This window comes from Etheostoma cragini, chromosome 10 (genome assembly GCF_013103735.1).
Source record: "Etheostoma cragini isolate CJK2018 chromosome 10, CSU_Ecrag_1.0, whole genome shotgun sequence".
Taxonomy (NCBI): domain Eukaryota; kingdom Metazoa; phylum Chordata; class Actinopteri; order Perciformes; family Percidae; genus Etheostoma; species Etheostoma cragini.
In genome coordinates, this window is record NC_048416.1 from 667,631 (window position 1) to 692,846 (window position 25,216).

Below are 25,216 nucleotides of genomic sequence, written 5' to 3' on the forward strand. Positions count from 1 at the left end.
AGGGACAGGGAGAGGCAGAGAGGAGATTATTTTAAACGCATCTTCACTTTAACATCGTCATTTACACACAAACAAAAACAACGTGGTTATGGGTCAGGGCTATGGGTTTTAGCGTGTTTGTTTAAAGTTATCACACTTTGCAAAAACTTTGGTGTTGTACACAATAAACTGGAAAGGTTGTGGACAAAAAGGCTTTCTGGTTGTTTGTCTTAGGATGATGTGGAGGTAATGGATGCACCACTTGATCAGCGAGTGACATGAGAAAATAATATGCCATGAAAGTGACTTTTCATTTGCTGGCATCACACATAACCACATTACACGCTAAACACAGGAATAGCAGAAGGACAAAATTAAGGGTTGTTTTCTCTGATAGCTGCATATCTAATTTGCATGACTTTGCATAATATAGTCCATAAAAGCAACAATATTCATAATGTGACAGCCAAATCATATTTTCCTTGATAGGGAATCAACATTAATTTCACTTCGTATATCAAAAAAACAAGTTTGGGACTGAGCACCAGGAGGAGAGAGGGATAGAAATAAAAAGTCTAAAGCCTCTCTTGAGTTGTGATCATATTTTTTGCACTTCTCTCTGAAGGTCTGCTTATTGAACAACTAAAGGTAGTAATGTCTGATACCATCGAGTCCAACGGTGCAGTCTTTTATTCAGTGTCATTATTCAAATTAGAAACTGAGAATTTAACTGAGGAAGAAAGTAGGTGATGGGATGCTTTTATTCTGAAGGATAAACGTGGCTCCTTTTGGCGTTGTAGCCTGTTATTGTTTATTGATTAACTACTATTTACAACTGTTCATTCAGGTACTTGGTACTACATCTGAAGTTTATTCAACGTTATGTAGAAGATAAGTTAAATGTGTTAGAAAGCCCACCCTCCTCTGGTTTAATCCCTCCCTCTCTATCTACACTGCACGTCTATGCGACACACTGTAGGTGTGTGCACGAGAGCATGAGATCGAGAGTGTTTGGCATCTTGGTGAAAAACAGAAGACTAATTACCTCCTGTAATAATTTAATGTCAGCCGTGGTGTGGGCGCCCCTCAGCAGGACAGCTGAACAGGCCCAGCCCTCTGCTGGGAGATTCATCTCTGTCAGCTTAGATAAACCTGCCGGCCATCAGCGCGCAGGCACAGGTCCTGCTCCCGGACCTGAAAAAAGAATCCAAAATATCCCTGATAAAGCTGTCCTGTCTTGTCCCCACTGGAAAAAGACAGGAGGCCTAACTGAACACGAGCTTTCATTACCGCTCCCCTTTTTACCACTTAGAGGGGCATCTGTTTGGGTTTGTTTTTTTTTTGTTTTTTTTGCAAATCACCTTTATTCTCCGCCGGTTTAACCAGCTGCCATCACTCTCTGCAACGGTCCTCGGAGCTGTCAAGTTGTGCTTAATGGGATTTCCATCGGGGGGGTGATGAGAGTGAATAAGCAATATGTGTGCAACATATAGTTTTCTTCTCAAAAATGTCAATCACAAAGTGGGTCTCGTGAATCTAGCTTTAAACTCATTGATAGGAATACTTAAGTGTCTGTAGGAAAATTACAAAGTTGGAGATGGCAGCTGGTAATTATCTCAGATGAGGTGGTAGCCCCATAAGTAGTGCAAATACAAACAATGCAAAACATTACAAGCATCAAAACATAACTTGGTAACAGTTAAGATTCACTGAGAGGGAGACAGCTGAGGACAGCACATGGCCTCCCGCTACAGATAACCTTTTTGAAGTTTTAGAAGTTTTTCACACAGACGAAGCACTTCTTGCCCAATGGACTGTAGAACATGTGCGGGCATTAATGAACTGAATAATGTTCCAAACTGTCAACGTGTTTCATTTAACTTTACCTATTAAGCGAAAAGGTTGGCAATGTGTGATGCTCAATTAGCATCATGGGCTAGCTCTAGATGACACATTTCCTGTAGTTCTGCTCTCCGCGCTGACGGAGAATGGAGGTGTTGTGAAAAATGTCGCACTCTTTTGATAGATAATGTTCCATCTCTAATAAGTGCTTCAAAGTAAGCTAACTACTTTGTGTTTTAAGTTGAGTTTAATTCTAAAAAATAACCAAAAAGCTGGACAGCTCCAAAGATACCTTCCTGCTAGCCCCCACACACACACCCTTATACGTTTTAAAGTGACTAATAATAATTCATTGCCTAATCGTTCATGGTAATAGCCAAAGAGAGGCGCCTCTGTTAGGTGTGACTGATGATAGCCATTGTGTACTACCTACACACTGGATCCCTCACATACAGGAGCTGTGTGTCCTCTCGGCTGTGTCCTTGCGGTCCAATCAAACGACACCTTATGTGTCAGTCACGGTCTAATGATGGATAGCTGCTTAAGATCAGCCGTCCTTTGAAAATGAATGCTGAAATATCTTTCCAATATTGGCATACTATTAAAACTGGAGGTGAGGTGCACCTAAAATGTTGGTAGGACACAAACACCCCCAAGGATATCAGTCCCTTCATCAGCAGCTCCATCTGATCCACTCAGGGTTGGTCTTTGATCATAGCTTTTTTAAGCTCAAGCATTAGGTGGTAACCTGATGTGCTTTTGAAAAGATGAGCTTCACATGCATTCATAATATGAAGAGAATGTGGAAGAAACATGTCAATACAAATACATTCTGTGATTGAGTATACAACATGCTGGCTTTTATAGACAAGCAGGCAAATGGGCACACTTTGTTACACAATGATGCGCACAAAGGGATGCAGACAAGTAGTCTTTGTTATTTGATGGGCATCACAAAAAAAACACAAGCGGGATTCTTGATGATGCCCCGATGCCTCTTTGTTTTTTGAGAAATGGACATAAAGGGCAAAACTGAAAACGGCAGCGGTTAAATTTGTCTACACAGTCTTAGGCTTTTGTTTCTGATTGATGGAGCAAGAAATTCAGACGTGAGGAGACTGTTGTTGTACAGTACATTCATGTAAAATAATTTCATCTTGCTTTGCCTTCTTTCTCCTCACTATTTTTCTTTCTCTCTGTCTTTATCTCTGTTGCCGCTTATCACACTTTTGTCTTCTTAGATTCATTTGTTAAAGGTCAGGCGGACTACCACGTCCCTGTACTTGCAGACACTTTCGTCAGATGTAGGGACCGTAGCCGTGAATGAAACGTGGGAGCTGTGGCATTGGGACCACTTTGTTGATCTCAAAAAAAAGAGAAGAAAACACACGCTCTTTCCTGCTGTCCTTGGGACTTTTATTCAATGACGTTCCAGTTTCCATCTAACAGTGCGTCTCTATCAGGTTATACAACACCTTCGGTACCCCTTGCGCTTTATAAATTCTTTTTTACTGAGCGCTGACAGCACTTTTCAAGGGTAAACAAGCAGTTCTAATAAAGATATATTTGAGTCAACAAAGGTAATCATGTTTTTTCACATCTGAATATTTCACAATTGCCTTTGGCTCAGCAGTTAGATCTCACAGCATTATTTCCCCGATGAGTGTTTAAAGGTCTTTTACAGGATACCCGTGGAAGCTCAGAGACTGACACAATAACCTGGATTACGTTTCTTGACACAAATGAATTTACCCTTTCTTTTCCAGCCCTTCTTAGCATGTTAACGCAGAGAGAGGTAGGACACTTATCCCCGGGACTAAATCTCTGCTGGGAAATTGAGTTCTTATATTGTCTGAAGAAATGAAACGGCTTGGAGCAGGTGTCATTCAAATATGAGGGACCAGAGTTTGAAATAACACTCCCGAGTCAAACACAGGCATACTCATCCACCCTTCACCTCTTCATCCATTTATCCTTTTTCTCTCCTCTCCTCATTCTTCTTCTTTTTCTTCTTCTTATCCCACAAATTAATCCCCCCATGAAGAGCACACAGAGTGTGTGTGTAGGGGGGGGGGGGAGTAGAAGAATTGCGAGAGTGAAGGATGAGAGAAACCTAAAGCTTTAAGGTGAACAGTCTGTACAGTATCTAGGTGGTGTAGAATGAGCTCCATTATTGCTCTCAGGGCTCAAATTGAAAACATTACTGCTCCCATTCACGGTCCTCAGACACAGAGGATGGTCTTTATTTCCAATCTCAGTCTCCTTTCTGGTTGAGGGAGCGCCCGTCCTGTGTTTGTGTGTGTGTGTGTGTGTGTGTGTGTGTGTGTGTGTGTGTGTGTGTGTGTGTGCGTGTATGGGTGTGTGTGCGTGTGTGTATGTGGGTGTGTGTGCGTGTGCTAGGGAAATAGAGAGACGGAGGGGAAGATTGTGTGTTTCTGTCTTCATAAGAGTGTCTCAATAAAGTCATCACTGCTGATGCTGTGCAGACATGACCTCTCCTCTCCCATCTTTTCATTACCCCCCACAAGTCGCAGATGGAGACCTCAGTGCATTTTTAAAAGACTGCCTTTACGTTGCAAAAGCTGTGGCATTAGCCGCCAGTGCGGCGGTGTTGACCTCGGTAAGCCAGGACGTCATCAGTATGCATTGGGTTTCACTCAAAAGGACACAGTGCCATATTCTGGCGAGGTTGTAAATGAGTGAAATCACAACTTACTTACAAAGACTTGAATAAATACAAGGTTTAGTTCTAGTGTCCTTTGCACACAAGTTCAAGCTTTTCACAGTTATGAATTTCTTTTTAACATTTGTTCTTTGGAGAGGCTAAAAACCAATACTTGGAAACATCAATATATATTGAGTTTGTATTTGAAATAAAGTTGGTTGGTAATATTCTTCATCATAAAATAATAAAAAGCTATTAAAACTTTGAATTTGAAAAGAAATATTTGACAGATGAATTAGGGTAGGATTATGTTACGTAACAACTCTGTTGTAATTCAAATGAGACTTCAGATAATTCACATGAACCATTTGAAAATGTAAATGAAAAACTAAATACATGTTTAAGATTTCTCAAGAATACACTGACGACTGAAGTCAGGCAACCACTCTCCTTCCACGGTACAGTGCGAGCCGACCTGTCGTTTGGCTCATTTCTGAAAGGCTGTTTACCTAAAAAATAAAAAATTCTCTGGAAATAGAAAGGTCACATCTCCCTCATCCCTCCTCCACCCTTGTTTCTCCTGCCACCCCTCCCTTTCATCCGGGGGAGCTGCCAGATTGCTTTAGCCTTTTTAGTGCAGCAAGCTGACAGACAGACAAGGCGCTGACAAGGTCACAGCCGGGAAAAGCAGCCATGATGGAAACAGCGGCTCTGAGGAAAGACAAATCAGGGATTTACAACACACTGTGCCTCTTAATCGTTAGTTCAATTCTAACTACACAGAACAAATGTATGCTCAATCTAAAATCATAATCTAATGCTACGAGGATGGTTATTAAGAACTACCAGACTCTATTCAAACAGTGTTTCCTCATATTACTCAATCAAAAACTATTAGCTAATATTGGAAGCCCTTACACTAGGTGTTACTAAACAAGTAATCACATTACTATAACAAGTTACTAAGTAATACATTATATGCCCGTTATACCCCACAGTACACTCACTGTACTTCCATTAAGTTTTAAATAATTAGATACCTCAAGTATTTCTTGCTTCTTTTTTGCTTTGTCACTCTTCAGTCTCAGACACCTCAGACATCTCAGACACATCTCAACATTTTCAAATCCTTCATGCTTGTGTGGCAGTCAATAGCCAGCGCTGAGAAAGTCACTTCCTTTCTGGGCCCCTAGCACAAACACAAGTTTTGAAGGCTAATGCTCTTCCATCTGAGCGTGAATATAAGTGTGCACTCTGGAAGAAAGGCTAATTGAGCTGAATGGAGGATTTGCTTTAAGGAATGGCAAAGGTGTTGTATTGCCTAATCGCTTTTCATCATAGAAAGAAAGAAGAGGTGCTTCAACGAGGTTGAATTATGCGGTTAAGTGGTCCCTAGCACATCAATAGCATGACCTCAAACCTTAACCGTCATTTTACTTTCCCACTGTTGAACTGAGGTTGACTGTGAAAGTGCAGTTTCCTAAAGTTGAACATGACCTTCACTGCCATTGTAATCCGATCCAGAACGGTGTTGTATGCTCTGCACTACTACAAAGACAACAACTAGAAACCAGCCAATGGCGGAGCAAAGTCACGTTGGAAGGGTTTATCACATACAAAGTTAGATTTCTCCTTGCAGGGGGCATGTTTCCAACATTGAAACATGATGTTAACAGCTATCTGTGGGGCAGTGTCTGAGAAACCTTTGGAACGCGTGTAAGAATATATTCTCTTTCATTCTCTTTTGTTGTCCTGCTTTTTGGCTTCTCTGATGTTTCAGGGCTTAAGGCAGCATTGCTCACTGCAAAACAGTGGCATTGAAAGGGCTGAACAGATGTGTGTGCATTGTCAAAAAAGAAATCCAAAAAGAAATAGGGAGAAAGCTGACAAAAAGATAGATGATGAGATTAAAGGGGGGAGAGAATGATGCTGTAAAGACACAGAGATATTGAAAAAAGACAGAGTAAAAGATGAAGTGGCATGATGCCAGTCCATTGCCTTACCTTGTTATCTTCATCCCACTCAGTTTTTGACTTATCTACACGTCTGACAGGAAGTATCAAATGTATCAGGGTTTCCAGAATTCCGCCCTCTTGACAATGCACACCCCCGCAGGCAGAATCGAATAACGCCATTGGTTGTTTATTAGTGTGCAGTGTGTTATACTTGATTCATAATGTCATTAAGGAGCAGAGTCTCAACAGGAAATCAATCCATCTAATCAACAGCTAGCTCTGAATGTTTCTCTCCAGACTTGTGTTTTTGGGAGCAAGGCTTGTACATATTGCATTATATTATCATGAAATGAGTGGATATTTTGGGTACGATGAAAGAAAATCTATCACTCATATTGGCAGCCTACATCATAAATAATATTCATTTCTCGTGGCATTCTTATTTTAACTGAACAATCCTCCTATACCCAAGCTGCACTTGGTACACACATCATGTAGATTGTCCCAGTATCCATAGACACTGCAGTGCTGCAAATAAAATGTGAATCTGTAATGTCCATGAGTTCACATACATTATTGTAAGCAGGAGATGAAGCGTGATGTTCCTATATAGCAATGTCAAAGTGCATTAGTAAAACTCTCACTCTCCCGCTGGATCAAGTGCCTGATGAAACATTAGTTTAGCAACAGTGTCAAACCCTGTTTACTGAGAGGCAAATGCATTGCCACATGCAACTGTAAAACCTGAGGATGAGAGATACAATCATTATGATCACAGGTGGAGCCCACTTGGGGCTCTGCAGGCTTAGGTCCTCATCTGGAGGTCTGTGCCCAATGAAAATGTGCATGAAGGTGCTACTATGGGGGACTCTTTGTCACACCAACCCACACCTGCTGATTCTTTGATGACCAGTATAACAGTAGGGGGAATCATTTAACAACTCTGCCTCCGTTTGTCGTGAACTGTCCCTTTCTGTTGTGGTCACATCAAAAATCTTTACTCGTTTCAATGCAAATTAAAAACATAAGAATGAAACATTGCATTTTGACTCAATTTGGACCTGCGGAACAGCCAGACTTAGCAGTCAGAGAGGAATGGGAGCTTGGGTTGCATAGTAAAGTTCAAAGAGCTGCTGTGTAGATGTGGATGGGAGTGGGAATGGTTCCTGTTGAATCTGGCTCTGCCAAATGTGTGCTGGGAGACTTTACTGCTCACACTGCCAGGCTTATGTGTCCGTGCTGGAGTCTGGTCCGGCTGCATGAGGTAACATTCTTGTACAGGGGGGCAAAACATTGTGGGTTGTTTGTACTCCTTTAAACCAATCACAATCGTCTTGGGCACCGCTGAGCTCCGGATGCAGAAAAATAGACAGCAGAGATAGTTGAAGGGGGGGCGAGACGCGCTGGAAGTCAGGTTTTCCTCTTTTGGCCATGCGTTAAGCCAGGCTCTACTGCTGCAGCTGCTGCTGGTTATGGAGCATTTTGTAAGCCCCGCCTCCACCCCTGCATCCACCTGTTTAGGCTCTGAATCTGAAGCTGTGTTCGAAACAGTTCCTTCATTCACTCACTGAAAATACATCTTTGTCGGACTTGGGAGTTTGTGTGATGGAAGCAAGGCGCGCCCGGCATCAGTAGACAAACAAAACCAAATTACTCGTAATACGTCCCTGAACACCCAGTACCCACAATCTGAGCACTCAGGGGGAACCTAACAGGTTTTACATGTTTTGCATGTCACATGTCCACTGTTCCGTTAAAAACTTGGCTGCGTTGCATTGTGGTATATGGGAGTAAAATGTAGGGTACATTGTATGTGCATTCAAATTAGCAGTGCATTGTGGGTATGTTTTAGTTGACTGGAAGACACTATATTGTGCACTATTTCCGTGTATGGAACGGTTTGGAACACAGCTTATGTTTCCCTCAGGGGAAGTTATGATCATCACTTCACTCCGCTGTGCTTGGTGTTTCCCTGTGGAAAGCTTAATATTCACACTCTACATATTCCACATTCACATCGTAATCAAATCCAAGATAGCTGACTGAAGTATACTAAATCACAAAGAGGCAAAACTGCAGTTTTTGTATTCTGTTGAACTGTATTGCCCACCACATTTATATCATTGAGGGTAGGCCCTGTAACCGAAACCCCTCCCTGCGTAATGCAATATCTTCACTATGATCACAAAGCTCAATCCACACCTCTCAGAGTTTCAACAAAAACTGAACATAATAAGCTTCACGAAGGTAGGATTTATTCCAGGACTCTTGTTTTAGACTGCGTTTCAGCTGGCAACCTAATAAACTAGGAACTGAGTGTATCGTTATAATATTAGGTGAAGCAAAAAAACGGTCCGTAATGGCAGAGAATGTTGTGTTGGTGGTGAGTTCCTTGGACTGTGGCTGAGCCACTAACAGCTAAGATCTCTGTACTCTACGGTGCATCAGAGGAAATGTTGCTATTCTATGTAGTTTCTGTGTGACAAACTATAAAAATAAATAAATGCTAATGCTAATGATGTAAGTGCCCTTCAAACTGTGAAATACTTTATGTTTTAGAAGCATGTAATGTAAGCCTGTGCAAAGATTATAAAGACCTCCCCTCTGAGTGATGTGCCACTTTTATCTGTGGCATTGCTCTTCAAGGTTATCTCAAACATGCGACACAAAGTTCTCTCAGCCAGCAAAGAGAAGAAGGAAGAAAAAGAACAAAAACCATCAGTCACTTATTCTATTTCCCAGCTCGGGGAGGTGGTACAGCCGGAGGGGTGGAACGCTGACTTACACACCTCCACTTAGCCCCAGCTGAGGGCCCCCCACCACCCCTGAGATAGAGTTACCACAGGGGGCCACTTGGCGGCTAAACGCCCTCCTCCAACAGGCCCCTCAGGGCCCCATTGTACATTCGTCCCTCAGTGGGAGCCCTTGCCACTGCAATCTCCAGCCAATTACCTTCCCCAGAGACAGTCTCATTTGTGTAGACCCTGAGTGAACTTTTATATGGATGTGAAGCGGAATTCATTTCCAAAAGATCAGGTTTGATTTGTTTTGTACTTGTTTAAATCCTACAGTATGCCAGTTCTTTGTATAGGAATGAAATGCATCTGTGTTTTATTAAACTGTTATGGCTTGTTGATGACTTCAATACTGCAGACTCATAAACATCATAACCGTTACCGAGTTACCTCCCCTTTGCCAATTCCAACCCGCGTTTCACTGCCTCAAACTCATGCCTACCCCCTGTTGATTAGATGTAAGATTCAGTCAGTGAGGCCATGGGTAAATAGTTCCAAAGTATTATCTTTCTCATGGGAATACAGCTTTGTCAAAGAATTTGCCTTTGGAAGATAGCTTTTCCTTTTCAAAAAAAATAATAAAAAGGATCTGGTCCTACAGGCTGTGCACCATGTGGCCTCCAGCAGACGTCTGTGAGGATTTGCTCAGAGATAGGGTCTCGAGGTAGGGGATGGATCAGGCCTTTCTCCTGTCCAGTCTGTGCCGACTCATACCGGTGATAACACCTTGTCCTCAAAGTCCAGAGCAGGACAGCTGCACGGCAAAGCATAAAAAGTCAAATAGCAGCTTTTCTTTGCAAACAGGTTCCTTATCATAAGCAGACGGGGGTCTTTCCTTTAGTCTTTGTCCCTGCAGGAAGAAAAATAAGGCAGCGATGGGGGTTTAATCTACTTAATGTTAAATTGACATACATTCTATTTATAATTCAAAGATGTCAACTAAAAGACAACTGACTTGATGGACAGTTGAAAGGTCAAATGTAGCCCTTCTCCTTTCATGTATTCCCTGATCGGATGTACAGTATCCGGTATAGGGATTGGGGGACTGTGATACGCTGTCACGAGCTCTGCTCTTCTACAGTGGATTCTAATTCTGTTATTCCCATATGTGCTGACCATACAGTACATTCAAAATGAATGACAGTTGTCACCACAGACAGGAAGTACTTTTGTTTGGATTTAAACCTTCAACTGCTGTTGTAGATCAATTGAACACTATGTTCCGTAGGGATCTTGCTGTTTCATTTCCCTCCTGTCTGGTTTTCCCAGACACCAGGGTCTGACTCTCTGTCAAACTGTGTGTGTGTGTCTGTGTCTGTGTTTGTGTGTGTGTGTGTGTGTGTGTGTGTGTGTGTGTATCAAAGACACAAAAGTCACAGACTCAATCACTAACTAGGTCACCATGGATCACGGTGTTACTTATTTTCACTGGAAATCCTTTCATATTTTTCGGACTATCCTTTCATCCATCTGCGTTTGACTGAAGCAAATTGTGTACTTAAACATGCAAAAAAAAGTCCCAAATACAACTGAGTAGGACTTACAACATGAGAAATCCTTCATTTTTTAATCACCACAAGCAGTACTATTTTTCGCCATTGTGCAAACATAAAACAAAACGCTTCATGCAGTGGCGGCATAAAGTGTGTAATTCTAGAGTGTTTCTGACAGATTGAACAGTCCTTGGAGTATATTTGTACAAATAGATTTTAAAAGCCCTAGTTATCTGCTCTTCAATATTTGCTAAGATAAGCATTGTGTCGACTACAGCTGCAGGCCTGGTTTGGTGTAAAAGGTTAGCAAAGTCACCGAGCTGCAGCTCGTTGCCATGTTGCTGCTGAAGCATCAATCTTTGGGAGAGTAATGTGAGCGCTGTGACATTCTCCTGGTTTTAGTGAGGGCACGGAGAAAGATATGGTCTGTCAGCATGACGCAGATTGGTTGCAAGATGCTAAAGGTGGGACGTTGTAGAATGTGTGGCTCTGCACTCAGTGCCCCTAATTTGCATGAAGTAGTTTGTATTCTAAAGCGGTTTGTAACATGGTGTGTGTGTGTGTGTGCAAGCTACTGTAAGGCAACCATTTGCTAGCTTATATGCAAGAGAGAGCATTTGACCCCCCCTCCCCCCCCCCACACACACACACACACAGACACACACACACCTATGACTCTTACTAATTTCTCTCTTATGCTCACAAGAAACAGATGTCCAGAAGCCCTGCCTCCATTTACCAGAGATCCTCGGGAGTACATCTCAGCACTTGTCCAGACCTTGCCCAGCCTCCAGACACCATGCCCAGCCCTCACCATCTTTCTGCCTAGACGTGGGACTTGCAAATCGGACTCAGAGACTTTGACGGCGGGGCAACAAGCCAAGACTGGCTCTATCTTCATATAACTCCTGCTGGAGGTGGGAGAGTGTGTGCTGGACTCTGCCCATCCCTCTGCTGTAAGTGGTCATTAAAGAGCCGGCTGACAGCGCTTTTCTCTATGAATAGTGGTGGTGGTGTCCTGTTCGCTGCACTAGCTACTACACTCAACACCACAAGGTTTCAGTTTAATGGTGTCTGCTGGTTAGTACTGATCCATCTGTCTCCGTGTGAGTGTGGTAGCTATCATCATGCTCTGCAGCCCTGTGCCGTGCGGTGTGTAATCCCTTCACTGGCACTCACTGACAGTCCTAAACTTAAGGTTTGAATTCGGTTTTGTGCAGATGAGACAAGGAAAGGCACATGAGTGAGACACTCAAATTTCTTTTTAACCCTTTTTGTGTTATTTGAGTTTCAGTTTCCCTCAAATGAACCTAAATGGTATTAGAGATCAAGATCCAAGCAGAACAGAGCGGGTTGACAGGTTGATCCTGAGGTAATCTCAGTTAGGGCCCATCTGTCTGATTGCTGTGAACAGAATGTGAAGCAAATTCTAAATGTTTTATAAAAGAGCCCTGTAGATTTCTATCAAAACAACTTTGGACAGCCCTTACTTCACAGGGTAGACTCATCGAGATTGCATGTGCGTGGCTCTCTAATTGCCATCAGGACATATGACAGGCTTCAAGTAATGTAAATGTTTATAGGAAGATGTGATTGGTGGCTTGTATTATAACTACATAGTTTTATAAAAGAAAATCTGATCTGATGTCATCTCAAGCAAAACTCCCAGTTTGTATTCCAAAAAATAAGGCTCTTACGTATCATGCCCCAATATCAGTAATCAGATGTCATTGTTTTTCCCTCTAACACATAAGCATCAATATTGATGAGGCATCATTTGATTACCATGGTAGTATTACCCTTAGAGTTAATGGCAGATGTAATTTTATACCCATCAACTACAACATAATGTTCTTTTTCTTTTTCATCTTTCAATTCCAGTGAATTGTTCTCGCTCCAGGTATTCTGGCGAATGGTGAATAAATTACTTTGAGACGCCCAGAAGCCTTTATGGTTTTTCATTGTTATTCATTCAGTATAGTTCTGGGTTTTTATTTGTCTATCTTTATTTTTTGTTGGAAATTGTGGCAGATAATCTTAGCAACAGGCATGGGAGAATTAAGCTGCATGGTGCCTTGGTTGTTTTTTGCCCCCCCCCCCCACACCTACCCTTTCCTACTTTCCCTCTGCCCTCTACACCTTTCTCTCCCCTTTCCTGCCTCCCAAACCAATCTAGCTCATTCATCAGATGGAAGTGATAAGCTTGGGGAGCACATGCAGAGGCACTTTGTCAGCTAAGCTCTCCGTGCGACTGGGTTATTTTGCGGTAACTGTCTCGTATACAGTGTGTCGCCACCTTAAGTGAAACATTTTTAGCATCTTCTGCTTGTGTGTTTCTTGTGGTAGAGGTCAAAATAGGACAACCGAATGTGCAGTGGAAATATACTGTTAAGTTGTAGTCCCCAACCTGTTCTGATATAGGGGCTAACAGCCTAGTCATCAACATAACCTGTCCTCTTTTAGATGTGTTCCTTTGAAATTTTCATGAAACTAAAGGTTATTTGATACCATACTTTATATTAAAAAGTCACAATAATTCACAATTAACTGTCGGGGCCCTATTTGCGAAGGTGCGGATAGCAGGTGCGTTCAGGGAGTGTCTGGATCCACTTTTGCCAGTTTAACGGAGGAAAAAATGGTCTGTGTGCCGGACGCATGGTAGTAAAGGGTTGTACTTAGTGTCTTCATTAATCATAGGTGTGTTTTTGTTGGTCAAATCCCTTTCTGCTGCCTCAAGAAAGCAAAGCCCAGAACGCACCAGAACACACCTCCCTGTAAGACCAGCACTTCCATGGGTGCACCTGAAGAGACCTCCCTGTAAGACCAGCACCCCCATGGCTGCCGGTTTTAAACTAGCAGAGACAGGGGTGCGACATAGGACCCTCAGTGTCTACTTTGGTATAGTTTGCAGTACTACCACTTGGAGTGGCTGCACTTTTCACCCAGTTATCACAGTTATTACTTTTAGCGTTTTCACCATTCATCTATTACATTTACCTAACTATTTATTTGTTTTATTTATACATGTTGTTGTATTTCATCCATGTACTGTATCCATTGCTGTTAAATGTTTTAGACTTCTATGCTTGCTTGTTTATAATTTTCAACATGCTCTTATAACACATAATGCTCATGTGTTACAGCTGACTCAAACTGTGTTTTCTATTTTTTAATAAACGTAATTTATATTTTTTTCAAATGAGTTGAGCTAAAGCCTAATATCCGTACCCTGACAGGGTGGAGAAGTACCCCCTGGGGTACACGTATTTGTATTTGCAGGTGTGTTGAAGAGAAACAGAGACAATAAAAGACAAAGACAGAGCGATTTAATCTCACTGGCACAGTGACTATATCTCTCAGTTCCCCATGTTAAACCTATCTCAAACCTATCTCAGTCACTGGACATACATTAAATCAAACAGGACCTTGGCTCTGCAGCTAGAAAATGAATTGCCTTCGTCCTTTCATTAGACGTTTTATTTAACTTCCATTGTTCTATTTATCTATCTGGGAGAGCATTCATGTGTCACTTTCTCTTATCCTTGGAGACGAGCGTGGAGACAATGGTTCCACTGCAGCATTTCCTCTCGTTCTGTCTCTGCTCAGCAAAACATGACGGAACAAATGAACCAATTAAGTGTGCTGGTGGCTTTGCTGTCCCAGGGGGGGCATCTAAGGAACTGAGACGGCCTGATTAGCTCCAGGTAGGCCTGACTGGAGACAGCCGGCTAAGAGACAAGCTTCCATAATGTGAACACACACCGTTTGACAGTGCACCTGTGCGTGTTGTCCTCTTTGCTTTTGGCATTTTGATTGGTGTAGATTTTTGTCGAGGCTGTTTAAAAGTTGGAATGTGTAGAGAGGGACACACAAACAAATATGTGTGTGTCAGATTAGCACTGCCCACAGATTTGACAAATGTGCCCTGGTGGGTAAATGCATTTCACAGCAGAGACAGTCCTCATAGCCAGCAATATAACCTAAAAGGTGTGTTACATGATCCGCCAACAAATCACCTCCACAACTGGCGTCTCCAGGTGGGGAGTCCAGGAATTTTTACGGGACTCTGACATTATTTCCATTGATCCCATGTGCTGCAGGACCACCTAGATGGGTTCCCCTTGACTGTAAACAAGAAGGATCAGTTAATACCTGCAGCATCGATTGAATTTGAACCTCTAACGTTGAAGCCCTTTGAAGACACTGTCCAATCTTTCTGTTATCATGCACTCACAGATTTGCGGCTCTCTAGGACTGCTGAAGAATTGCTTACGGGGCGACATTTATTTGTCTTCAAGTATGTTTCGCTGCCAAGGTCAGATTCACTCAGGGATTCACAGACAGTATCTGTGTGTCTTAAGTTGCACCCAGTTGGTGGTTTTGTGATTTTAAATTAATCCACACCCACAGTTGTAATCTAGTAGTGCATTTTAGCTGAGCCACACACAATGTCATGGAGGGATTCATCCCTTGGCCTTTGATACACAGCACGTTGAATGGGGGTCACAACAGTGGTTCAATACAGGTTTATTTTTATTTTTCTGTCAATCTTAGACTCACTCAGCTCTGATAGTGGCCCTGCCTACCTTTCCCTTTCTATTTTGCTTATTTTCTGACATTGTGATATCCCCCCGTCCCTTCGCCTTTCCGACAAGATCTGCAGTTCCCGGTCCTAGGGGGGGATGTGGAACATTCAAACCTCTTCAATGCCGAGGCAATTTTGGGGCATCTTGTCTCTCGTGGTCAATTTTCACCATGTGGAACGCCAGGAGGTGTCCTTGGGGCCGACCACTGGTCATTGCTCTCACTCAGGGAGGGGAAAAGAAAGAGACAGAGAGAGGCAGAGGGAGAGAGGGAGAGGAGCAGAGGGAGAATGAACCTGACAAAGGCCCTGCAACAGATCCGTCCCACTCAGCAGAGCCAAGGGAGTGTGCAGCCAGGCTGTCAGCACCTCTCATTAGTCAAAGGCAGCCTCCCTGACAATGTGACACTGATTACTGAAAGCCCTGATTCAGACTTTCTCTCCTTCTCTGTGTACCCGCAAACAGTGTCAGCTAAAGCTGCATACACGTGTTCACACATACACACACACAGACACACGCACACACGCACACACACACACACACACACACACACACACACACACAGAAGCTAGTTCAATCCACTCTCTTTTCTCCCCAAAATGAAGTGCATTTCATTTCCTTTCAAAGTTCCCTTTCCATCTCCAAAGGGACTAAAGCCTTCATTAAAAAGAGTGATAAAGGGCAAACTGGTGTCTTCCGGCTCTATTTAAAATCTGTTTATTGATTTTCAGCGGGTGTAAATAAATATTAAATGGCATTATTGTGCACGGAGGCTTTCACACTGGCAGAAGTGGTGGAAATAGAGGGGATGAAGAGCGGCGTTCATTAAGAGTTTATCATTTTTATTGATCTGGCTGACATGTCTCAGCACTGAGGAGGATCTGATTGCTTTTTCTTAATCACTGCACAGAGTTGAAGGGAGGATTGAAATGATGAATCGGGGGGGTGCATAGAAATATAGGAAATGTCTCCAAATACCAAATGGAACAGTGTCAATGCTGACTCTGTAGAGGCCTCTACTCCCTTTGCTGTTCTAGACAGGCCGTCTACGTATCACGATAAAGGTAAGGTAGTCAGTAAGGTAGCCATCCAGAGATCCAGTTCATCCAAAGGATTTACTCTGCCATATGTATGTTTAACATTAAAACATGATTCATAAAATCATGCAGATCATTTTTATTAGCTAGAAAGGTAATTAAATGGCTTTAGACTGCCCTACACTTTATTTTAGACCCAGTTTAATTTTATACAATAGGAAGGAGAGGGTCCCTGCCCGCCTCTCTTTTAGCTAAGGGGTCCTTGGTTTAAAAAACGTTGAAGACCCCTGGTTTAGAGTATGTTGCCTTTCAGGCATTAGTCCTTATATTGTATGGGCTTTTATTTTGAAATGTTCTCATGCCTAATGAGTTCCAGGTCAGAACGTCGGTTTCCTGTTGGGGGTTAGAGGAAGATGGCTGAATCAGCTGACATGCCTTGTTTGTCCAGTGCAATCCTCACAGTAAACGCTGCAGAGGCCATGTGGTAAGCTGATCATTTCATCGTTTTAGTTATACTTTAAATGTTAAGATGCATATTTATGCTGTATGTTTCACGTTTTTTGTGCAAAAGGGCATATGTTTATTTTTCTAAATGGTAGTTACCTTTACAGTGCTGATGATGCTTACTCAAAAAAATGATTGCAAAAAAACTACAAAAGATAGCTATGACTATTCCTGTGGTTCTTTGCCAGTGATAAGCCACTGGGACACCAGAGCAGGAGGCTAACATGAGAAGTAGCAGCGTGACATTGTATTACTGGGAAAGGTCAATCCTTACAGTGCTGGGCTGAGTAGCAGTGGTATCACTGCACCTAACCTACATGTGCAGGGAAGGAACCTTCTCTCTGTTAATTGCTAGAATGAACTTCAACATGCTGTAAAAAAAGAAAAATATCTTGTGAGAATTGCAGGATTACATATTACATTAAAATCCATCTCTTCAGGTTTCAAGCAATGCTTTTAGTGTCAGGACCAGAGTCAGCTGGACCAATCAGCACCCTGGGACAAGCTCCAGGCAGCTGCGGCTGTGGTTTGCTGGACTGGTTGTTCCAAACAACAGTTGTGGATCCTAAAGACGCTGGCGTAGAATGTTAAATAACATCAGAACTGGAGAGAAGAAGAAGGGTAAAGAAAGGCCCGGCCAGCTTTTCTCGAAGGGCACCATGTTTTAGTTCTTTTCCTGACTGGCTTCAGAGTTTATAGACCGATGCTTCCAATCACCTGCCAGGTATATTTTGAAAGGAACTGTCCTTTTCCAAACAGTTTCCAGTGACAGCATCTCAGATGGTTGTGTGTAACTAACCATCTGATGCATCAGATTAGGCTGCACCTGCTGCCACACAGCACATTTTATTTGTTGGAAACAATCCTGCACTCACCTTTGTTTTCTTTAAAATTAACACTTAATGGTTCACGTGTTCCAGTGGAGTTAGTTCACATTTTGACCTGAACACATTACTTTCAGCAAATAGATAACACTAGGCCAGGGGTTTGTTTCATACGTCATACTTTGATTATTGTTGGCAGTGTAGCTTTTGTACAGTGTTGCTCTATGTTGTTTGGATTTAGATTTTTTGAGTTACCAGTGCTAAGGTTGCTGCTGCTGATGGGAAGATGTTGGCAGGACTGAGCAAAAGACATCTGAAGCAGAGCTGGTGAACACAGGAAGTACATAGATAGATGGATAGATACATAATCTATTGTCAATAAAGCTGTAGATAAAAAATATTGTGCAAGTTATACTTAGTGCAGTCGTGATGTTTGTGAGTCTTATCTACCTCTCAGTGATGACGTGTTAAAGAGTTTTATTGCCTGTGGTAGGAATGACTTCCTGTAGCGGTCCGTGCAAAATCGAAGCTCTCTGAGCCTCTTAGAGAAGCTGCTTCTCTGTTGGACCTGGGTGTGTTTCTGGGTAGGGGTGGGGGGTGGAGGGAGCCGTCTGGGTTATCCATGATAGATAACAGTTTGTTCAGTGACCTCCTCTCCAGCACAGCTTCAAAAGTGTTTGCAGCCAATCAGAATGCACAGAGAGCCCGCCACATAAACGGGGGGGGGATTGGGATTTTTTTTCTTTCTGTCTTTATTATATATTTGTTCTCGTCCCAGCCCGGGATAGGAAATGAAATGACAATTGACAGTTCAACACACACACACACACACACACACACAGCCCAGGATAGGACTAACAATGTAAAGATCAACAAGCCACTCACACGTATGTTCAAATTTGATTCATTCAATAAATAATTCTTTGTATTAAATCTACCATCCCTTTTCATATTATGTCAACATCTGCAGCATCCTGAGCCTTTTCGGTAAGGTCAGCCCAGAGTAGTTTTTATTGTCTCTGAAACAAGTTTACTTTTTATTTTTAAAGAACTATACAAACATATCACAAAAGCTGTGCAATCCTGATGTTAGGGGTGTTGTGATACTCTAACTCCAATTAGAAGTTGAGTCCCGTGAAGACAACAGCAGTACGGTTCCTGTGAGCCAGCTGTGAGGATATGAAGCTGGGAACCCCCCGCCCCGCCCATGTGGCTCTGAGGGCAGATGGCGGGAAGCTTGAGCCCTGTGAGAAGGGTGTCCACCCTGCTCTTCAACCACAGACACTGCCGTTAGCCCGGCCAGGGTTAGGATTATGAGGAATGTACGGGGAGTTCCTTGGCTCTGCAGATCTGACTTCTGCACTGTTTCCTGCTTTGTACCACCTGTGGACTTGCCAGGGGGAGCATGGCCTGTGTGCCTTTGATTGATCCATATGCTATTTTGAACTGGAATGGTTCCATAAGCTCTAGTCTTTATTAGAAAAGCCTGCAGCTAGCTCCCACCAAAGGCCGAGAGTACTTCCCTCCACGTCTCCTGTGTTTCAGCCTACCTGACATGAATTGTAAGATATCGCTCTGTGGCCACCATTTATCCACACTTAACCCTTTGACCAATGGACTGCTTCACTTGCCGTCACAGTGATGCACGTGCTGTGCAGTATGCTCCTCATTAGAGTGTTCTTAGTCTAACTGCAATGCCTCATACGCTGTCTTCTTGTCAGGATACAGGGGGTATGTTATGTATCAGAGGCTGCAATCCTCCCTTCTCACTATGTGGGTTCTAACAAGGCCAGGATAGCAGCCAGATTGACAGCTGCTGGGGCATTTTAACAGGCTTGGTGTTAAACTGCTAAACTCTGAGGAGGCATATGAATGATTGGCTGCCAAACCACACAGAACACAAGCCCACTGCCTTCACTATCACGACTTTCCAACTGACCATAAGCTTTCACTAAGAAAAAAACAAACATATTCAGCTATTTCTACAGAGACAGACTTTTAATTTTACACTGGTCTCATCGAAGAACACACTCAACGTTTTAAGATTAATTTTTACATTAAAGTTTTTTGTGCTGACATTTTATTATAAAGCTCACACATCCATAAGCTATTAGTCAACGAGGGGCTAACAATGAATACATATTTTATATAATAACTAATACATGATGTCATCAACAAACTGATCATGTTGCCTCTTTTATCTACAGTACCTTCATTATACAAATGACTACTTCTATCTTAAAATACAAATACTTTGTACATTAGTAATAAATGCTAAGTTATTTTCAGGCTTGGTGCCCAATTATCAACGTAATATAACAAGTCTACATTAAGATTTCTAAAGAAATTGCTATGTGGTTTAAGTGCCTGAAAAAGCTAGTAAGTGGACCTGGCGTTTTTTTTAATGAACTTAATACTTTATGTAAAGCATTACCATTAAAAAAATAAAAAAAAATAATACAAAATCAAACATTTCAGAGTAAAAGTATACAGCTTTTCTGGAGCTTTCAGCCACATAACAGGATAGATAGCAGAATTTCTAAGCCACTGTGGACAGGAAGTCCTTGAAATGCTATGACATCATTACTATGTGTTGACAATTTAAAACTTTGTTTGTAAAACAGTTGAAAGAGAGAGAGGGCTGATAAGCTGACCTTTTAATTTGGCGGTTTATTTTGTGTAACTAAGAAAGACCATGGAGTGTCTCAATGGTTGACTGTTGTCGGTAATTTGTTCTTCATTGTGTTCCCCTTATTTTACTTTTTTCAAGTTGTGAAAGAAAATTTGATTTTACAATGATTGTCAGATTACAGAAACCTATTAGTAGTCTGGCACATGTGCGATGGGTGGTGAGCGCATTCCAAGGGAAATGTGAAGACTAATGACACAGTAGAATTAGCCAGTTCTTTTTGTGAGCAGCCTTGTCTCTCCAGAACAGAGGGGAAGTCAAAAACACCATTTGTCAGTGCACATTACATCTCTGGTGCGAATGAAAGCCCAGTATGTGGCTCCTTTGAGCAGACGATTGTTACAGGCCTTGTTAATTGGATTTGGCTTGGTTCTCCATGACGCCTTATTGTTAGCATGACTGCCTGACGATGACAGAATTGTCCTGAATTTACATACATAAAGAGACATGCAATGACACAGAGTATGTATGACTTAAATGGAGATTACAACAATAATGTAACTATAATCACAACATTTTTACCACCACGGTCGTGCTTTATGCATAGAACTCAAAAGGAAAATGATTTGTGTGTGTGACTATAACTGGATTGGTCCAGAATGGAGTGAAAAAACTTCAATTGGAAGTTTCTATTTGATCAGAAGCATTTTGATTCAATCAGGACAAGTTAAATAGTGTGCTTTGGGCTCTTAAAGATTGGCTGTTTGGAAGAAACATCGCTTATGTATCATAAGTATTATCTCTAAATGATTTTCTTAGAAAAAAAAAATATTACATTGATAACATTGGTGATCTCATGATTGAGGCCATTTAAGAAGCAAAAAATAAAACAGTGGAATATAATTTCAGCAGTCTAATCTGTTTTCTGTTTCTAAATTACTGTTTCTTTGTCAATCTATATTAATGTGTACAGAAAAGAACCACAAGATACACGAGATGAAGCCCTCCTCCTACGCGCCATGTACTGAACTGCAAACACGATTAGATAAACCAAAAACTAACTCAAATCAACTTCAGCACAACTCAAGCCGATGCAGCATGTCTAACGCAATACGCTGCGATTGTGCATGGCTAGCTTTCCACCCGTGGCTTAGCGTGTTACAGTATTAGCGACTGAGCCAGGATATTCCTGCCCGGCTGCAGCGAGTGAATGCCATTCAGCGGGATGATTGGATTGAGGCAGACCTTAGCGCAGCTCGAGCTGCACTTATCAGCTAGCTGGCAGATAGGACTTGTCATACTGCCTGTCAGATCTGGTGAGGGGACCACAAGCTTCACAATGGAGCTAAAATGCAATCTCCTCCTCTGCAGCTGCATCACCTGCCTCAGGGACACACTTATTAGACTTTGTAAACAGCCAAATGTGAGCACTAAACTGTAAGAGCTACTGTCAGCCAGGCTGCCTCAGCCAGTTAGCCAAGGCTGGGAGCAATCCCATCCAAAACTACTGTTGTAATAAAGGGACTTACAAGAAATCCAAGACTGAAGTGAGTGGTAGGGCAAATGGAAGAACATACATGGTCAAATGAAGTCTTCCAGAAGCTTCAAACTGTACGGGTACTATTAAAATAGTGTAGCAAAATTAAAGTACAAGTACAACTTCTTATGTGTTTGTGTGTGTGTAATCAATGTCATATATCATTAGATATGATTTGATTTCTGTGTAGATGTTTAATTCTTACATGTGAAATACATGTTTCCCATCTGCTAGTCGTTAGATTCCTTTATTAACACTTAAGAAGGCTTATTCCTGTTATGATGCATTAGAAATGGCATTTTAGAAACTTTCTTGAAGTTGCACGTGAGAAAAGCACAAAGCTCTCATTTAATAAATGTGCTCAGCATGGAGGCTATTCTGATGTAGCTGCATGCATTACATCCACATGTCTACAAAGGAAGTAATGGCGGACGGAGTAAGAAATAGAGGTCTCCACGAAGCAGTGCTGATTATCCTTTATTTGCCAGTTCTTACTCTTTTTACTCTCATACCCTACCACCCAGGTACAGGGCCCTCAGCTGGATGTCAAATCTATTGAGATTCGGCCTCACCCTTTCTTTTTCTTTATTTGTTCCCTGTCTCTAACTCACTGCCCCCTTTTAATACAATCCCTTTTTCTTGTTCTCTGATTATGGCCCTTTCACCAAATGCCTACCGGTCCCCCTGAAGTAATGATATTTAATCAGGAGGATACTGTATGCATAGGATTGCCAGAGGAGGCCCAGTGACGTTTAATATCTGGCTGAGTACAAAGAGCGAAGGAGAAAGAGACCAGGTTAACTGGAGACTGGCTCCTTTTTCCACCGAGCACACAGTCTCTCTTCTGCTTTCCTGAGATCATTAATTTCTCCAAAAGAGATCTCCCCGGGTGAGACTCATTCACATGCAGATGGCACTATTCCTCGGGAGCCTCTATCATTCTTTTTCTCTCTCTTTCTATCAGGCCATTTAGTGCTCCCTTTCTCTCTCTCTTTCGCTGCGTCGCTCCTTCCTATATTAAGCAAACGGTTAGCTTGGCAGCCTTAGGTGACATTGCACTCATATTTCAGCACTGGGGAACAGGAGTAATGCCATGTGCTGCTATGGATACATTACATGAGAATTTGTCTCTTTTAAAGCGAGCGAAGTTAGGGAGGGCTTAGTCACTTAGTGATACAGGCATTCATCTATGGAGATAATTTCTCTTAACTACCCTCTATTATTCTCTAGCCAAAACCTCCTCCTTTCCTTCATCACGCTTGACATGAGGCTCAATATCTGGCATCTGTGTTGTGATGTGTAATGTTGGTGAATGTCACAGATGACAAGCCAACAGTGCCTGGTAGTGTTGGATTAGAGAGTAGAAGTTTGCCCAACAGAGAGGACAGCCTTCTGCCCTCTGCCCCTCTTCTCTCCATTTCCCTTCCATTCTCCTGCTGAAGCCAGATGTGGAGGGACTGGATGGCTCTGTGAAACTTCTCTCGTTTGCATCTGCTCGCGGTCTAACAGCAGCTCCTGCACGGGTGTGTTTCACAGCAGTAATTAGTAATTAGTGACCCGTTACTGCATGCATTTGCAACGTAACCCAGAGGCATTAGCTGCAATCTCTCTATCTCTCTCTCTCTCTCTCTCTCTCTCTCTCTCTCTCTCTCTCCCCCCAGTTCATATCTAACCTGATAGACATTGATGACACACTTCTTTGAAGACCCGATCAAAGACGAGAGCCTTTGATGAGAGTGATGTTTGCTGTTGGTGAGGAGGTAAGGAGGAATACCAATCCAATCATCAGAGAGAGAGAGAGAGAGAGAGAGAGAGAGAGAGAGAGAGAGAGAGAGAGAGAGAGAGAGAGAGAGAGAGAGAGAGAGAGAGAGAGAGAGAGAGAGAGAGAGAGAGAGAGAGAGAGAGAGAGAGAGAGAGAGAGAGAGAGAGAGAGAGAGAGAGAGAGAGAGAGACTACAAGTTTAGAAGTGAAGATACGATCATCAAGTATTGGAATACCTGCAGCAAAGCTACAGTCTGTGTATGTTTATTTTCCAAAAATACATTTATTGGTCTGTTTTCAAAATCATAAGTGCAAAGGGCCTGAGCCTGAACGTGTTAGAAATCATCTAGACGGCTTCATATTACCGTGTTAAATTTGTTCTGCTGCCATTTTTACTTCTCATATATATGTGTATATCTATAGCTGCTCAAAAGAAGAAAAAAACAATAATATATTTTAACACTAAGTAAAAAGTCTAAACTAAGTTTCAATAAAAACTTTCTAACTGTTAGCATGATGCTAATTAGCCCAAAACCCAAAGTTCTGTAGAGCTGTGGTTGATGGGTGTGTCATGGTTTGGCAGCAAACCAAAGGCAATTTGGACCTGAAGATGGCGCCAGATGAAGAGTGAAGGGCCCTCCAAAGACCTTACAATTCATCCTGATCCTGGCCCCTAGGGGGGCCTCAGACTCACTGCATGAGGGCCACCCAAGTTTCTTTTCATAAAAATTGAAACGTCTTAACATGAATTGAACATAATATAACACAAATCAGCCTTTAGGATTAGTGGCCTGTGGGTGGAGACATTACTCAGGTGGCCTTCCACAGATACAGTTAATAAGGATAAACTCTGCCATATGTATTTTTAACATTATAACATCATTATTAAAATCATGCCAACACATACTTTAACAGCTTAGTATTCTGTGCACTATAAAGGTATGTATTAAAGCTTATCATGTATAAACTTAATGGTAGGCTCAATTTAACATGCAACTTAATTTCATATAATATGTAGTAGGGGGTCTCTGCTCCATCTCACTCTTAGTTACGGGGTCCTTGGTTTAAAATACGTTGAAGAACCCTGGACTAGAAACCAGCTTTGTCTATTCTGTGCCGTTCCATCTTGTAGTAGCTGACATATTTCATATGATAAGTGAGAAATTTGACCTACTGTTGGCACTAGATTATAAGAGAATAAAAGTCAAGGAGATCCCTAATGTCATTAGGATTCATCTTCTGGGGCCCATGCATGTCTGTACAAAAGTTTAAGACAAGCCACCAGACTGAGATATTTCAGTCTGAAGATCAGGCGGTACACCTCTGAGGAGGGTGAGTGGGCCATCAGGTGGGGAGGGGGGTGCCATTCATATCTCTTCATACATCAATATTTCTCATTCATATTTGTTTACTGTAATTTGTGGCATGTGCACTGTATGCAAGAATGTGATACACCGTCTTTATTGCAGTGTAGAGTACAAAGATCCTCAGTGGTCCATATTTTGGTTCACATATTACCAGAATAAATGAAGCTTTAGCAGCTTATAAAAGCACAACTGAAAAATAAAATGGACACTGACAGGAAACAGGACTGAGAGGTGGAAGAAGGAAA

The 25,216-nt window shown here is 42.1% G+C and overlaps 1 long non-coding RNA gene across 1 annotated transcript; it reads right to left on the reverse strand.

The window, feature by feature from the left end:
- Window positions 1-3,296: 3,296 nt before the first annotated feature.
- On the reverse strand, window positions 3,297-24,693 carry LOC117952238. Its single transcript, XR_004658356.1, has 3 exons — window positions 24,573-24,693; window positions 8,854-8,859; window positions 3,297-3,307 (listed from the first exon to the last, which is right to left on the reverse strand). It is a non-coding gene; the product is annotated as an uncharacterized LOC117952238 (long non-coding RNA).
- Between the last annotated feature and the right edge of the window lie 523 nt (window positions 24,694-25,216).